Raw genomic sequence first — 18,181 nt, forward strand, 5'->3', positions numbered from 1 at the left:
CAGAACGAGAACATGGATCCATCATGCCTTGTTACCACTGTGCAGGCTGGTGGTGGTGGTGTAATGGTGTGGGGGATGTTTTCTTGGCACACTTTAGGCCCCTTAGTGCCAATTGGGCATCGTTTAAATGCCACGGCCTACCTGAGCATTGTTTCTGACCATGTCCATCCCTTTATGACCACCATGTACCCATCCTCTGATGGCTACTTCCAGCAGGATAATGCACCATGTCACAAAGCTCAAATCATTTCAAATTGGTTTCTTGAACATGACAATGAGTTCACTGTACTAAAATGGCCCCCACAGTCACCAGATCTCAACCCAATAGAGCATCTTTGGGATGTGGTGGAACGGGAGCTTCGTGCCCTGGATGTGCATCCCACAAATCTCCATCAACTGCAAGATGCTATCCTATCAATATGGGCCAACATTTCTAAAGAATGCTTTCAGCACCTTGTTGAATCAATACCACGTAGAATTAAGGCAGTTCTGAAGGCGAAAGGGGGTCAAACACAGTATTAGTATGGTGTTCCTAATAATCCTTTAGGTGAGTGTATATTTGCGCTTTTATATATTGTTCATTCAAAGCATCACTGAAATATTTAAATGTTTGTGTTCATTTAAATTAAAAGTTAAGTTCTGTTTTATTATTCTCTCTTACTGTTAGATGAAATAATGGCATTACAAAGAAACTATTACATTGAAACTATTGCTGGTGTTTTTCATTGCACGCTTTTGCACATGGGCGCCAGATTTTTTTTAAAGGTTTAAAAGTAAATGAAAAAAGTTTCGAAAATAAATTTTTGTTTTTGAGGAAAACATTCCAGGATTTTTCTACACAGAATAGTCTTCAACGGCAACCATCTAACCCAATGTTCAAAAGAAGGTTCAAATGTCCGTCTCAATGCAGCTTCAAAGTCAAAGAAAATGACCGATCGTTACGCTTGATAAGACCCTTATTTCTCAATTGGGATTGTGTCGAGACTTTGACCTGCATTGAGACGGACATTTGAACCTTCTTTTGAACATTGGGATAGATGGTTGCCATTGAAGACCATTCTGTGTAAACGGCTTAGCTCCAGTCTATTTAACGGATCTTTTATCACCCTATAATCCATCGCGCTCTTTAAGATCACTAAATTCAAGGCTTTTGGTCATACCTAGGATATCCAGAACCACCAAAGGAGGGAGAGCACTCACATTTGGCTCCAAAACTCTGGAATAGTCTTCCTGATACTGTTCGTTGCTCAGACTCGCTCTCCCAGTTTAAAACTAGATTAAAGTCGCATCTCTTCAGCCAGGCATTCATATAATCCTACAGTTCAAACTACAATCCGGCCTCTAGCTCATAAATGCCAGAGGAGAACTGGCCCCCGACTGAGCCTGGGTTCTCCCAAGGTTTTTTTTTCTCCATTAGGTCACCTGATGGAGTTTTAGGACACCATTAGGTCACTTGATGAAGTTTTTCGGTTCCTTGCCACTGTTGCCTTTGGCTTGCTCAGTTGGGGATATTTTGGGGATATTTAATTTAATTTTATCAATCAATAAATTCCTCTTGAAACAAACTTTGTTGTATTATTTTAATTTAATACTGTGAAGCTGCTTTGATACAATCTGTATTGTGAAAAGCGCTATACAAATAAACTTGACTTGACTTGACTTGTGTAGAAAAAGCCTGGAATGTTTTCCTCAAAAACCTTAACTTCTTTTCAACTGAAGAAAGAAAGACATGGATATCTTGGATGAAATCAGGGTAAGTAAATTATCAGCAAAACATTTTCTTAAAGTGAACTGATCCTTTAAAGATAAAATTTCTTCCACAGTGGTCAAACCAGCCCTGATCGTTTCTGTTCTGGATCCTCGTCAAAAACATCTACCCTCTTTGGAAATATCCTGTGGAAATGGATCCTACGGTAGGAGATGAGACAGTGTGTCCGCTACCAAAGCTAGAGTCGGACAACACAGCTATGGCAATGCCATGATAAGCTAATCAAATGCACTTCATGAGGCTGGAGATCACCCTAGAGATGCTCTCTCTCTGTGTTCCTGGGACATCAGTACCACCTGATCAGGTGTTCCCTTGAGCGGGTCTAACTAGGGGTCGACCGATTAATCGGCCGATTTTTTGCATTTTTAACATAATCGGCATCGGCCAATATCCAGTATATCAAGCCGATTATTAGGCGGGCGCATCTGTGGGCAGCCTAGTGTTGTTGTTGTGGAACACGTGTTCGACGCACGCTGCGCCTAGAGTCATTCTCCAGCAGAGTGAGCAGACATCATCCAGTGCCTAAGGAAGGAGCTAAGTTCCTTGGAGAAAACTCCTTTATATTTAATTAAAACCTTTTGATATGTTACTGCCAACTTCGAGAAAAAAATATGAATAGGCGACATGACGTTCGGCTACTTTGGATATTGATAGCGTAGTTGAGGTTGCATTAGCACAGCAGAAGGGTTGCTATCATATCACAATAAGTAAGCAAGAATTTTGCAATTACAGACAGAGAATCTGAGACTTTTATTTGTTCTGTTTTGTGTGTCTTATATTTGAGAGGGTTGTCACTCAATGCAGAGAAATAAGTAATAAAAAAGTGACCAACGCACTAAAGGACTGGCTTTGCTTTGCTAGCGTCGTCGCTAGGGTTGGGTAGCTACAGACAGACCCAGTGCTAATACGGCACTGGTGCCTTAACGACCGTTATTTACCGGACCGAATATCAATGCGGATTTCTGTGCTTCATTTCAGTGCTACTGTTATGCCTGTGCTTCACTTGGATGCTCTGAAAACGGACGTTAGAAACGTGACGCTAGTCAGCAGTTAACTTTAGCATACCGTTAGCTAGTAGCTGGATTAAACACTGTTAAAATGCTGGCCAAACAGTGTAATGTGTGACTGTATTTCACTGTAGACTAGGGGTGGAACTGTAACCCACCCAATTAATTGAGGCTGTGTTCCTATGTATTTTTCATGTATGATTTTTTTTTTGTTTATTTTGATTTTATATTTTTCCTTGCCTAATGCATGAAATGTTCAGACATAATTTTTTTATTATTTTATTTTATTTATTATTTTGTTTTCGCTGATTGACGAAAGTAATAAAGAATTGCGTCGATGGGTGCTGACGTCACATACGCGCCAGCTCATTGAAGAGAGAGATGTGAGCCACATGTGTGGCTATCCTTAATCTAAACCATCGTTGTCAATATTTTCCTAAATGGATGTCTGAACTGTTTTATTGCATTAGGTAAGTCACAATTGTTTCATATTTTCATAAATAATGTTTAATTTGGTGTTTGTTCATATAAGAAAATGTGGATGGTTAGTGCTGTTCGTAATAGAGTATAAAGTGTGCCATAGAACACATGTAAAATGTTTATGCTGTAGAAGTATACTTGTTAAAACTTGTTTGCACATTTGTGTAATGGGAATAGTGTTTTGAGTTGAAAAGTTATGACTGTTAAATGCATTTCGTGATGGGTGCTGACGACACATACGCGCCAGCTCATTGAAGAGAGAGATGTGAGCCACATGTGTGGCTATCCTTAATCTAAACCATCGTTGTCAATATTTTCCTGAATGGATGTCTGAACTGTTTTATTGCATTAGTGTGGATTGTTTCAACGCTCCGTGATCGTGTTGGATTCGCGCAGTGCGGGAGAACCGCGCTGGATTCCACTGTGGAGGAATTGCGTCATCTGGGACTCTGCCTTCACGAGGAAAAAGAAAGATTCGTTCATCATTCATTCCTGCAAAGATTGTAGTAGGCATTCACATGCAAACGAACTGAACTGAGTCACTTCCATTTCCACTCGAACTGAGTCACTTCCATTTCCACTCGAACTGAGTCACTTCCACTTTCACACGAACTGAGTCAATTACATTCACACGAACTGAACTGAGTCAATTACATTCACACGAACTGAACTGAGTCAATTGCATTGAACTCGGACTTCAGTGTGGTGTACACTGATTGATTCTTTGTTTATTTCTTCTATTTTTTTTTATTTTTTTTTTATTTTTTTTATTGTCATTGTTGAATGATATATTTTGTTTTCAAATGGGGATTCGTAAAAAAGGAAAAAAAAGTATTCTCATGTGATGTGTACAAAGTGATACGTGCGCATTGAATTCAAGTTTAAGAAAAGATTTCAGAGAATACAGTTACTGTTAAGTGAACTGATTGTTTCATTCATTCATTCATTTCATTCAATTCAATTTATTATTATTCATTAATTGATTCTATTTCATATTTTATTTTATTCACTGGTTATTATATATTTTTTTTTGTCCAGTTAGTACGGTAGACAACCATTTAAACAAGTGCAGACACACATTTCAGATTATTAAATAATTTTGTTAATGCAAGGTGTGAGACCCCGAACCCGGGACTCCAAATATTAATATAAGTTGTGATTTATTTGTATTTGGTGAGCTCAGACCCGGTAGATATTTTTCCTCCTTTTCTTTTTCTGGTGTTAAATTCTACTAAGGGGTTACATCCAAGAATAGAGAGAGAAAAATTTGGCGCCCAACGTGGGGCTGCGCTTGTTTGACAGAATCGTGTTTTAGTCCTAACTGTTCTGAATATTTTATAAAGTATTTTTTTTTCTTTCAATTTCATTTTTTTCTCATTTCTCTCACAATGGACTTGTGCAAGCAGCATAATTTTGATCCTGAAAGATCTGTAATACTTACAAAAGTAGATCCAAATACTACTCTCATGGAAGTGAGGAGATGTTTCGATCATCTTGATGAGGTGAAGAAAATAGAGTGGTTAGGTGACAGATTCTCAGGAGAGCTTCTTTGTGAATTTCAGGAGGTTACAACCCCTTTAATAGCCGAAGAAGAATATTTGAATGCAGATGGCCAAAATGTATGGGGTGTTTTGCCATTAGAGGGTAGACAGATCGAAGATATGCAGCCTCACTCTAGCTCTCCAACACCAACACAGAGAGAATATGCAGGTCAAACCTTGGATGATATGGCTGATCAGCTGTTGGTGCAAATAGAGAGTTTAGCACAACTTCACTGTGTAAATGTAAATGATCTAAGCCAGCAGGTTGCGACTAAGCTTGCACACAAAGCTGATGGTGCTGATAGGGGCCCTTCCACTTCCACCCCTGCTCCAAGAAAGTTTGGTAATGTAATGCCAGCATCAACGCCTACTGTAGTCGCCAATACGGCCCCAAAAGTGTCTTTTGCGATTCGAGCTGATTCACCTCCTGTGGAGAGGAACGCAACGCATGAAACTCCTATCACTTTCACTATACCACAGGACGTACAGCGTGTAGTGGTGGAACATGTGGTGAAACATGACTCAGATTACCAGGGACATGTTCCCTCACTCCCCAAGTTAAGAATGTTTTCCGGACATTGCCCCAAGCCTAATGGGGAAGTTGATTTCATCACGTGGAAATTGTATGCTAGGCAGTTACTCTCAGACACTTCTCTGATGGAGAGACATAAGAGAAGGCATATTTTGGACAGTCTCCTTCCACCTGCTCTTAATGTTGCCCTAGGAGAAGGTACAAATGCGCCACCAGAAACGTACGCACGGGAGCTAGAGAAAGCTTATGGTAGTGTCACTGGTGGAGATGAGCTGTACATCCAGTTTATAGAAACGCACCAAAATCGAGGTGAGAAGCCCTCCGATTATTTGAGGCGACTCCATTCCCTGATGCAGGAGGTGGTTGAAAAGAGGGGAGTGGTTGGCAAACATTCTGATTCTTTGCTTCTCAAGCAGTTCATCAGAGGGTGCTGGGATGAAGTCCTGATAACACAGTTGCGTCTTAAAGATTTGCTATCAGATTCTGTACAGCCTGACTTGAACTATTCCAGCTTGCTTTTCAAACTGAGGTCTTTTGCGCATGAGAAACAGCTTAAAGAGAAACGTATGAATCTCCATTTATGCATGCCTCCTGTAAGAGCGCAGAGCCAAGTGCATATTACCGATGATCAGGGATTTGCAGCGAACACTGAGAAAGCACAAGCCAATCGGGCATTGACAGAACGCATTAAAGAGCTTGAAGCTGAGGTGGCTAAAGCAAAAGCACAGAAGCCAGCTTCAGTGAAGAAACTGCCATATGATCAACACCAGTCAATTGTGCCTAACAAGAAAATGGGCAAAGAAGGGAAGCCATCACACCCTGTGCCTCAAACTCAAGGTAAGTCACTGGCCTTGAGTGGGTTTTGTTATCGCTGTGGTGAGGATTCTCATTATTTGCAACAGTGCACTAATCCAGTGAATGCAGCCTTGGTGCAGAAAAAGTTGGTGCAGAGACATGAGCAAAGGAGCTTTCCAAATAAAGTGACAACACCCACTGCTCATTTAAACATGGAGTAGCCTCTGTTGTGGAACGAACAGAGGCTGGAGTTGTAAAAGGTTCCATAGAAAAGTTAAACCAGGTTCCTAGGGGCTTAGTTGGAGAACCTTGGGAAAGTAAGGTTTGGGTGGACGGAATTGAGTGTGGTTGTCTAATCGACACTGGGTCACAGGTGACTTGTGTAGCTGAATCTTTCTACAAGCAGTATTTACAGCATAGGGGTATTACTCCCATGGTAGAACTACTCCGGGTTGAGGGGGCTGCAGGGCAATTAGTCCCTTATCTTGGATACATTGAAATAGATGTGCAATTTCCAAAGTCTGCTTGTGGGACAGATGCAGTGGTTTCTGTACTAGCGCTGGTCTGTCCAGATCAGACCTACAATGCTCGTTTGCCCTTGTTAGTGGGTACAAATGTTCTCCGTCAGCTTGTACAAGATTGTAATATGCTGCAGGGAAAAGAATACCTACTGCAAATGCCCATTAGCACAAACTGGATGGCTGCTTATCGTAATTGTGATGATACTTCGACACCTTGTAAAGGGGCACAGTGCCTCACTCCCGTTAGACTGTCGGGCAAGAAATCTGTAACGATCAGCAAAGGGGAAAAGTGTGAAGTGACTGGGGTGTATCGAGCTAAAGATTGTGGCCAGAGCAAGACAATGATCATTGACGAACCACTGATGCACCACATTCCAGGTGGCTTAGTCGTGGAATGTAAGTTGATACAAGCTGAGGCTAGAGCTCGAAATAAAGTCAAAGTAGTCATTCGAAACGTTTCAGATCACAGTGTAACCTTGCAGCCAAAGGGAGTGCTTGCTGAGTGTTCAGTGGTGGACTGGATAAAGTCTGTGCCTATTTTTGATAACACTAGCGCTTCACAAACTACCACTTCCCTGATAGCAAGTCTCATGGTAAAGGCAGATGATCCTGTGGTTCTAGATTTTGAGGGCTCCCCCATTTCTGAGGAGCTCAAAGCTCACATAGTTAAAAGAATAAATTGTGAGGCATCAAGTGCATTTGCCCAGCACGATCTAGATGTGGGACGAGTGTCAGGCGTGGCACATAGAATAGAGCTAATTGAGCATGTTCCTTTCAAAGAGCGTACTCGTCGTGTCTCTCCAGCTGATTTTGAGGACTTGAGGAAGCACTTGTTAGATTTGCTTGCTAGTGAGATTATAGAAGAATCTAATAGTCCATACGCTTCACCAGTAGTACTGGTGAGGAAGAAAAACGGTGACTTGAGAATGGTGGTTGACTACCGCAAATTAAATAAGTTGACAAAGGGAGATGCATATCCTCTTCCCAGGATCGAGGAGACCTTTACATTGCTGTCAGGTTCAAAGTGGTTCACGGTCCTAGATTTAAAAAGTGGATATTACCAGTTAGAGGTTGAAGAGGGTGATCGTCCCAAAACTGTGTTCACTACGCCGTTTGGAAACTGGCAATTTCGGCGTTTACCACAAGGACTGACGAATTCTCCAGCAACTTTTCAGAGAACCATGGAGAAAGTCATGGCTGGTTTGAATTTGCAGGAGGTTATAGCTTTTCTTGATGACTTGATCATTTTCTCTGACACACTTGAACAACATGAGGCTAGGCTCATGAAGGTACTCCAACGTATCTCCGCTTTTGGGCTGAAGTTAGCACCTTCCAAGTGTAAATGTTTTCAAACTTCCGTCAAATATCTAGGGCATGTTATTTCCGCTCAGGGTATACACCCTGACCCAGACAAGATTTCTGCTCTAACAGAATGGCCCATCCCAAAGACTGTTAGAGATCTAAGGTCATTCCTAGGCTTTGCTGGGTATTACCGGCGATTTGTTGAAAGCTACTCCCAGATAGTTAAGCCTCTGAATGCGTTATTACAGGGTGAATTTTCTACTAGAGGGCGGTCAATATCGTCTTACCGCGTTAGGAGTAAAGCGCAATCCCTAGCTGGGAAATGGGATGATGAGTGTCAAGTTGCTTTTGACACTATCATTCAAAAGCTTACAACTGCGCCTGTTCTAGGTTTTGCGGACTGGAAGTTGCCGTACATTCTACACACTGACGCCAGCGTCACTGGCGTAGGCGCTGCTTTATATCAAGTTCAAGATGGAAAGACAAGAGTGATCGCCTATGCCAGTCGCGGTCTTTCTAAGAGTGAGAAAAACTACCCAGTGCACAAGCTAGAGTACTTAGCACTTAAATGGGCTGTGTGTGAAAAATTTCACGATTTCTTGTATGGCACAAAGTTTACCGTGTTAACAGACAACAATCCATTAGTGTATGTGCTCACTACGGCTAGATTGGATGCGGCTGGCCATAGGTGGCTCGCGGCTTTGTCCATGTATGATTTTGATATTAAGTACAGAGCGGGCAAAACTAATGTTGACGCAGACGGGCTGTCACGTCGTCCTCAAAAACCACTTATGGATGATGCGGAGGCCATACAGATCGATGAACGAGTAGCAAACTTGATAAGCAGAGCAGAATGTGCAGCAACTGAGTTTGAAAACATTGAGCATCAAGCAATCAAAACTGTGTGTTTGCGACATTTGGTGTGTTGCGAGACGCATGTCGTACAGCCGTGTGAGGAGGGAGACCTGCTGGAAGGCAGAGTCATCCCAAATCCCGCTGTCGAGATGCTTCTTTGTAATGATGATGTGGTTCCTGACGATTTGATAGAACCTGAGCACTGGCCTGGACAAACTACTTTACCAAGTATGACTCCCACGGATTGGTCCGAGTTACAGAGAGAGGATACAGCCATCAGAAGAGTAATTGACCTTGTGGTGTCTGGGGAAACTTTAACTCATTCAGATAGGCTCAAAGAATCCAAAGAAGTGAGTTTAATGCTGAGGGAAAGGCCAAGACTAAACTTAGAAGATGGCGTGCTGTATCGTATGGTCTCTGATCACTATGGGCAACAATACAGGCAGCTGGTGGTTCCCCCGAGTTTCAGAGATAGAGCTCTTGAAGGAGTTCATGACGAAACGGGGCACATGGGGTATGAAAGGACTCTGGAGCTCGCAAGAGGCAGATTTTATTGGCCTAAAATGGCAGAATATGTGGAGAGAAAGTGCAGGACTTGTGAGAGGTGCGTCAAGAGAAAGGCTCGTGCACAAAGAGCTGCAGAGCTAGTGAACATCAAAGCTTATTCTCCCTTGGAATTAGTCTGTATTGACTATCTTTCATTAGAGCCGGATTCAAATGACACCCGCAACATATTAGTCATTACTGATTTTTTTACTAAGTTTTCTTGGGCATTTCCCACTAAAGATCAAACAGCCAAAACTGTGGCTTCGGTGTTGTGGGAAAATCTGATTTGCAGTTTTGGTTTTCCTAAGAGAATACATAGTGATCAGGGGGCTAATTTTGAGTCTGAGCTTGTGAAGGAGTTGTGCACACTAGCTGGAGTTAAGTCACGCACTACACCTTATCACCCGCGGGGAAACCCAGTAGAAAGATTTAATCGAACCCTACTGGATTTACTGGGAACCCTGAGTGATAAAAAGAAAGAACATTGGAGAAAATATGTCCGTCCTGTAGTGCATGCATACAATTGCACTAGGAATGATTCGACTGGTGAGACTCCTTTCTTTCTGATGTTCGGACGCCAACCTCGTCTCCCAATCGACCTTTGTTTCGGGATTAACCCAAAGGGGCATAATTCCAAAACTCATACTAATTATGTCAGCGAGTTGAAGCGAAGGCTGAAGTACGCTTATCAATTGGCTGTTCAAAATGCGGAAAAGAGGCAATTGATGAATAAGGCTAGATGGGATAAGAAAGTGACTGCTGCTACAGTAGAAGTTGGCGATCGTGTTCTTGTAAGAAATGTTAACATCCGGAGAAAGCACAAGATCGCTGATCGTTGGGAATCCACCATCTATGTGGTGGTAAAGCAGCCTAATGCAGAGATCCCAGTGTATGTCATTCAACCTGAGAATTGCGAAGGCCCTGAGCGTGTCCTGCACAGAGATCTTTTACTCCCATGTGGGTTTCTTCCTACCAGTCCTGATGAGATTGATGAGGCTCCGTCTGTCGAAGGAGCAGTTACACGCAGGAGGCGTAAACGTGAGTTAGAAGGGGACATGGAGGCTGAATGTTGTGATGAGAATGTGGAAACTGAAGGTCCCAATGTGTCTCTGAATCCTTATGCCCCAGAGTTTCAGTTGGGGACAGCCTTGAGAGAAGTCTCTGAATCTTTTGTGTCTCCCAGTTTATTGAATGAGCAAGGGGAAGTCTCTGAACCTTTTGTGTCTCACAGTTTGTTGAATGAGCACGAAGTTGAAATGCACCAAGGTGATTGGCAAGGCACTGAATCTGTTGAGGACAACGTGGAAGAGGGCCATGAGACTGTAATCCAACAAGATGTCTCATCCTTAGTGGATGATGTTAATGAGGTGTCAGTACATCCCGATGAGTTGAGTGCTGAAGGGAAAATTGATTCTCATGTTGAGTTAAGGAGGTCCCAAAGAGAGAAAAGACCCCCAAGTAAATTGAAAGATTTTGTATGGAAAGCACAATGTGGGATGCAGAGTGTACATGTAGAGCCCAAACCTAATTATTTTAGTCAAGTACTTGAAATGATGCAACAACAAATGAGAGTGCAACAAACTCAAAGCGAATTGTTGTTTAGCCTTGTGGGTCATGTACCAAATTAAGTATCTGATGAGGACATCAGAGTTTCAGCAGGGGAGGATGTAACCCACCCAATTAATTGAGGCTGTGTTCCTATGTATTTTTCATGTATGATTTTTTTTTTGTTTATTTTGATTTTATATTTTTCCTTGCCTAATGCATGAAATGTTCAGACATAATTTTTTTATTATTTTATTTTATTTATTATTTTGTTTTCGCTGATTGACGAAAGTAATAAAGAATTGCGTCGATGGGTGCTGACGTCACATACGCGCCAGCTCATTGAAGAGAGAGATGTGAGCCACATGTGTGGCTATCCTTAATCTAAACCATCGTTGTCAATATTTTCCTAAATGGATGTCTGAACTGTTTTATTGCATTAGGTAAGTCACAATTGTTTCATATTTTCATAAATAATGTTTAATTTGGTGTTTGTTCATATAAGAAAATGTGGATGGTTAGTGCTGTTCATAATCGAGTATAAAGTGTGCCATAGAACACATGTAAAATGTTTATGCTGTAGAAGTATACTTGTTAAAACTTGTTTGCACATTTGTGTAATGGGAATAGTGTTTTGAGTTGAAAAGTTATGACTGTTAAATGCATTTCGTGATGGGTGCTGACGACACATACGCGCCAGCTCATTGAAGAGAGAGATGTGAGCCACATGTGTGGCTATCCTTAATCTAAACCATCGTTGTCAATATTCTCCTAAATGGATGTCTGAACTGTTTTATTGCATTAGTGTGGATTGTTTCAACGCTCCGTGATCGTGTTGGATTCGCGCAGTGCGGGAGAACCGCGCTGGATTCCACTGTGGAGGAATTGCGTCATCTGGGACTCTGCCTTCACGAGGAAAAAGAAAGATTCGTTCATCGTTCATTCCTGCAAAGATTGTAGTAGGCATTCACATGCAAACGAACTGAACTGAGTCACTTCCATTTCCACTCGAACTGAGTCACTTCCATTTCCACTCGAACTGAGTCACTTCCATTTCCACTCGAACTGAGTCACTTCCATTTCCACTCGAACTGAGTCACTTCCACTTTCACACGAACTGAGTCAATTACATTCACACGAACTGAACTGAGTCAATTGCATTGAACTCGGACTTCAGTGTGGTGTACACTGATTGATTCTTTGTTTATTTCTTCTATTTTATTTTTTTTTATTTTTTTTTTTTTTTTTTTTTATTGTCATTGTTGAATGATATATTTTGTTTTCAAATGGGGATTCGTAAAAAAGGAAAAAAAAGTATTCTCATGTGATGTGTACAAAGTGATACGTGCGCATTGAATTCCAGTTTAAGAAAAGATTTCAGAGAATACAGTTACTGTTAAGTGAACTGATTGTTTCATTCATTCATTCATTTCATTCAATTCAATTTATTATTATTCATTAATTGATTCTATTTCATATTTTATTTTATTCACTGGTTATTATATATTTTTTTTTGTCCAGTTAGTACGGTAGACAACCATTTAAACAAGTGCAGACACACATTTCAGATTATTAAATAATTTTGTTAATGCAAGGTGTGAGACCCCGAACCCGGGACTCCAAATATTAATATAAGTTGTGATTTATTTGTATTTGGTGAGCTCAGACCCGGTAGATATTTTTCCTCCTTTTCTTTTTCTGGTGTTAAATTCTACTAAGGGGTTACAGAACGATACATGTATTCGTATTAAACCGAAACGGTACGGGCGTCACGGTTCGGTGTATAAATTTTCTCGGAGAATACATGGTATAAAAATAAATAAAACTTGCGTGCAAAATTAATTCATGTAATGCGGAACTACTGTTAGATACGCGGGTTCTTTGGGGACACCTAATCTGTAGCTCCGCTTTAGCTCTGAAGCAGGCTGCGATGTAAAGATTGCAATGCTTGAATATGGTGTGTGTGTGTGTGTGTGTGTGTGTGTGTGTGTGTGTGTGTGTGTGTGTGTGTGTGTGTGTGTGTGAGTGAGAGAGAGAGAGGGGCACGGGCGCGATCGAAAAGTCGCGTGTGTTTAAAGTCACAAAGTGTTTACTTATATTTGTGTGTGTGTGTGTGTGTGTGTGAGGTGCAGATGCGATCGAACAGTGGAAACATAAAAACATACACTGTCATTTTGTTTGTACAAGACATCATTCAAACTGCAAAGTGTTTAAGTTACTGTTAATTAAAATTTTATGTTGAAATGTAGCAAATTAATTTTCAATTCATTCAGGTGCAATTACCAAACATATCTCAAGGTCTTTTTGTCTTTTTGTCTTTTGTACAAGTGCAGATTGGTCAAGTGTTCAATAAATGTTTTTGTTGAGAAATCTTGTCTATCTTAAGTAATTATTTGTGTTACATTTTATCTTTCAAATAGAGGTTAAAAGCAAGCACATAATCGGCCAAATATCGGCCAAAATAAATCGGCAGCATTAATCGGCCATAGGCCGACCCGGATTTCAAAAGATCGGCATCGGCATCGGCCTGAAAAAACCCATATCGGTCGACCTCTAGATCTAACCATAAACAGACTTAATTTAAGTGAACAGTGTTGCCAGATTGGGTGGCTTTTGAATTTGATTGTGCAGGTAAAAAAAGGGTTTAGGCGGGTGGACAAAATTTGGGCTGGTTTGGGGTCAGTTCGGCGTTTTTTGTCTATTTGTCTAAAAGTCTAATTGGTATTTATTGGTAATAAACAAAACTAAAATGTGCATGTAATCCATAAAATCAGTCATCATGACATTACTAAACACACATGCCCATGCAGAGTCACAGTTGGCGTTGACATCGCCGACGAGCGTGCGCTTTCAGCCAATCAGCGATCAGCCGGCAGACGCGATTTAGCACGATAATTTGTAGCTGTATATTCAAGTGATTGCTAATGCCAAAGTGGCATAGAGTGAGATAGTGAGCAACTCTGAAAACCTGGGCCCGTATTCATAAAGATTCTAAGAATCCTCTAAGAAAACTCTTAATTTAGCTTAAAAACTTTTACGTAGGAGTCTTAGCTTAAAAGCGATTCGGGACCGATCTGAGACCAACTCTGAGTAAGGAAAAGACAAAAACTTTCATCTTAGTAAGGAGGCGGGGTTGACCCCGTTGCTATGTATGACACAATCTTTTGAAGACTGTGATTGGTTGGTTGTCCAAGAAGGAAAAAAAAAGTGATTTTAAGTATAGGGTCTATTCTAAGCCTTCACTTTGAAATTACATGCGTAATTTTTTCCTATTTGACCGTTCACACACACACACATTATATATGTGTATATAAATCCTTTTTTTTTTATTTACCATGCAGTTAATTTCCTATAAGGTATTTGATTGGAAAGAGTGGAACAATTTTTTTCATTCGAAGCCAATTACACTGATTGCTGGCATGTCTATTTAAGTGGTGGTTTTAATGTTGGTTTGAATGTTGGTTTTAATGTATCAAACATGGAATTTTCCCAGTTGCCAAATATCGTAATGTAGTGATTACTTTCATTTCTGGCGCTCTGGCATATGCGCTGTGTCGGAGATGTTAGTGTGTCTCTAATAAGATCAGACACAAACATGATCCCTGCACTATCTAATCTATAGCGTCTTATTAACTCACTGTTATTCATTGTCTGCAACACATTTCTTCTCCCTCTTCGTCTTTCTGCCATTTTCTCCTCTGCTAAAGAAACTCTTAAGCCTCTTAAAAGTCCTCGTCCGTGCTCCTAACAATTTTGACCTTAAGACCTCTTTTAAGGGTTAAGATGCTTTCTGAATTACTTTTTTCTTTGCTAGGATTTTTTCTTTAATTTTAAGAGTAAACGCCCACATTTCTAAGAATTTTCTTAGAATTTTGTCACTAGGAGCTACTCTTTGCATTAAGATTCTTTATGAATACGGGCCCTGGATTACACATTTGGTGGGAGATGACTCGATAACTCTTAATAAATATCACTAACTCTGAGAGCACAGTTGAATGACTTGAATTGAAATCGAATATGGGACGACTCCTGTCTATGCATGTGCACACTAGCCTATAACCTGACATCTGCAACTTTTACACCGTCCAGACTGCACTCTACTTGTCTCTGACAGCTGCTGAAAAGGTTTGAATCAACGATGAATCAGTATTGACTGCTAAATTCTGCGTTATGTTTCGCAATGTGTACATCCGAGGGTTAAAGTCATCGGTTAATTCATTGATTGCCGTTTTGACAGTGTCCACCTGGACATATTAGTCATATTTGCTAATTCACCTTAATTAGGCCTATTGCCTTGTTTCGATCCGTTTTCCTGGGAAATTTATTTATTTTTTATTTTATCATCGTTATGTTTTAAGGAGAAAAAAATGGTGCTTAACCTTGAATGACATGGCAATAAAATTATATCACATTATTTTTAACAGTGCGCGAGAGATCGAGTGTGTCCGAGAGCTCGTTTAACAGTGCGCGAGCCTAACTGTGACTGTGAGAGATGAAGTGGTGCAAATCGAATGCTTATATCCTGATTAAAGGATGTGTTTCAACAGCAGCTGCTGCCGACATCTATTACTGTGGTTAAAGTTTTCTGTTTTCTATTTTCTATATAAACAGCGTTTCTGCAGGCTTCAGTAAGTCAAATTTAAGACCTTTTTAAGACATTTTAAGACCATAAAGATTGAAATTTAAGACCTACACGACGCATTATTCATTCAAGTTAGATAGATAGTTACCTCGGGATCATTAGAGTATTATCATTAGATATTTCAGCCTTTAAATTTTTTAGAAATTTAGTTTTACACATTAGCATATATTTATTAGTAGTGTTTGGGTGCACCCCCATCCTTCATGTTGACTGAGCTTTCAATGTTGTTATGGAAAGGGGTGATGGGTTGGTTCCTGTCACATGACCTGCGGTGCGTTTGCAGCATTCAGAAAAGTTTAGATTTTTTTTTCATCTCGTTGCGCCTGGTAAAAAAATTAGCGCGTCGCTTCAATTGACCTTTCGCCGAGCCCCGCCCCCCTTAGTTACTGTTGCTACGTCCGACAAACAAATGGTCAAACACGACCAGCGCGACAGATTGCCATGACGGGAAGAGCATTTTTGGAGCAATACCTCCGCGATATCCTCCAGATCGAGGCAAAAGGGGTTACAGTATGCAGTGGAGGGATATATTCAAAATATAAAAATACGCAATGAAGGAGACACGACTACTATCTACGTCTCTATCGAGGCTAATGCTTACCGGTGTTCATACACATAATTTGTGATATGACAAAGAACAAGAAAACAAGTGTTTAAAAGCATTGAAAGACACTCATTGTTTTTGTGTGAAAGAAAAAACTCTCTGAAAATAAAAGTGCTGTCAGCAATAATTTCGTATGTGTTTTTTCGCACAAACTATTTTCGCTATGACTAAAATTTTAAATGCTGCAAAACACATGGGAGTTATATTCTCGATGCTGTAGTTTATCTGATCAGTCACAGTATATCATTAATCAAGCTTAATTTGACTTTTCAACTACAATTAGGGCAGGGTGAACTGAAAGCTTTTACAATCTTTTAGCTATAACTTATATCATTGACAAAAGTATGTGGTGCATTTTCTTCCAAAAATGATTTTCTTTCTCAAATTCATGCTTCAAGTTGACAACGCACAATAAACGAAATCACACAATAACTGTTTAACCAGACATACCCTTAATTTGCATCTAAATAACTTTCATTGCTTGTCTTTCATAATGCACTTACCATAATATTTATTAGGGGGACAACAGATCACAAAACTCGCGGTTGAGACCATAATATTTATTAGTGGGGCAACAGATCATAAAACTCGCGGTTCAGACAATATTATGTTTTTTGAGTAACAGATAGGATAGTTTTTCAGATCAGAAAAACAAAACAAAAAAAACTTTAAGTAGCCATCGACACCACAGCCAGCAGACGTATTTATGCTTCGCAATGTTCGACACATTTAACTGGGAGTGGGGCCGTCCACACTGTTTTATCCATTGTAGGCATCGCTCACGTTGTGTTTTCGGCTTTGGGAATGGAAAGAACACAACTCCTCCAGACAATCTCTCGGGGTAACGTTATATAGTGTCCGATTTACAAACGCCGTGGGCGCACGCTTCACCATCTTGCTAATGTTTGTCGGACCTGCTCACATAGTAACGGTTGCTATGATGTGTGATTGGACAATGGCCGTTTTGGGGGAGGGGCCGGCGAAAGGTCAATTATGAGCGCGCTTGCCGCACGCCTACATTTGAACAAACTTGAGCGCGCAAAAGACGCGATATGTGAACGGCCTCTGGCGAGCTAGCTCATATCAAGCCACGAGCTGTTGGTAGCACATGCGCGACGTGTTGGCGACCCCTGCTCTAGGGCTCCGCTTTGTAGGCTACATACTTTTTTGCTACTTTGTAATAACTTTCTGTGGCCAGCGTTTCTGGAAATGAACGAGGGTAAAACCTTTTTTAGACCTGACTAAATGAAATTTAAGACCTAGGATGAAAATCTGGCTGTTTTTAAGACTTTTTAAGGCCTTAAATTTAAAGTTCAGAATTTTAGACTTTTTAAGACACCGTGGAAACCCTGATAAATATTTTATTTGGGGGGTTAGTGGCGTGCACATGAAGGAGAGGAGAAACATGCACATCGCTAGAGGAGAGATGTCCTAATACTAATACTAAGACCCAATACTTCGAACGTCAACAAGAAGTGGCATCACCCAACATCGTTTAGAGCACCTTAAGAAAGCAAATTGTTCAAAAATATATACATTCAGGGCCAATAGCAAAACATAACCTCTAAGTATATCTGCATAAGCCCACACTGGCTCTGTCTGAGGGGGAAAGTCAAAAGCTGGGTTGAGCCTGTGGGTCATTTCTTGGGGTTAATTTTAATACAAGTGAAACTGCCTAAAAAACAAGCATTTTTTTGTTTGAAACATTTGGATTGTGGGCTTGTTGTCTTTTGCTAACAGCAGTGATCTCATGTCAAATGAAATGCCTGACTTGTTTAGGGTTTAATATAAAATGGATGTCAATACGTCAAAATAATAATTGTAACTTATCTCATGATTTGGCAATATAAGTAGGCTATTTTTTCACCAACAACATTGATTGTTTTTAAGTGTATTATTGTAATAATGGCCACCTTTCATAAAATGTTAACATTATCATTAATATTAGCCTACTGTTTTTGGTTTTAATCTTTGGTTTAGTGAACGGTACTTGATGGGGCTGTGGTGATAGTTAAAGGGATACTTCATCAAAAATTAATTTTC

General features: G+C 40.4%; 1 protein-coding gene across 4 annotated transcripts in view; it reads right to left on the reverse strand.

The window, feature by feature from the left end:
* LOC309477599 (uncharacterized protein) overlaps positions 1-18,181 on the reverse strand; it is a 33,504-nt gene that overhangs the window by 14,103 nt on the left and 1,220 nt on the right. The gene's annotated exons all lie outside the window — the stretch shown is intronic.

Source organism: Leuciscus leuciscus (genome assembly GCF_965113295.1).
Source record: "Leuciscus leuciscus genome assembly, chromosome: 1".
NCBI classification, from domain to species: Eukaryota; Metazoa; Chordata; class Actinopteri; order Cypriniformes; family Leuciscidae; genus Leuciscus; species Leuciscus leuciscus.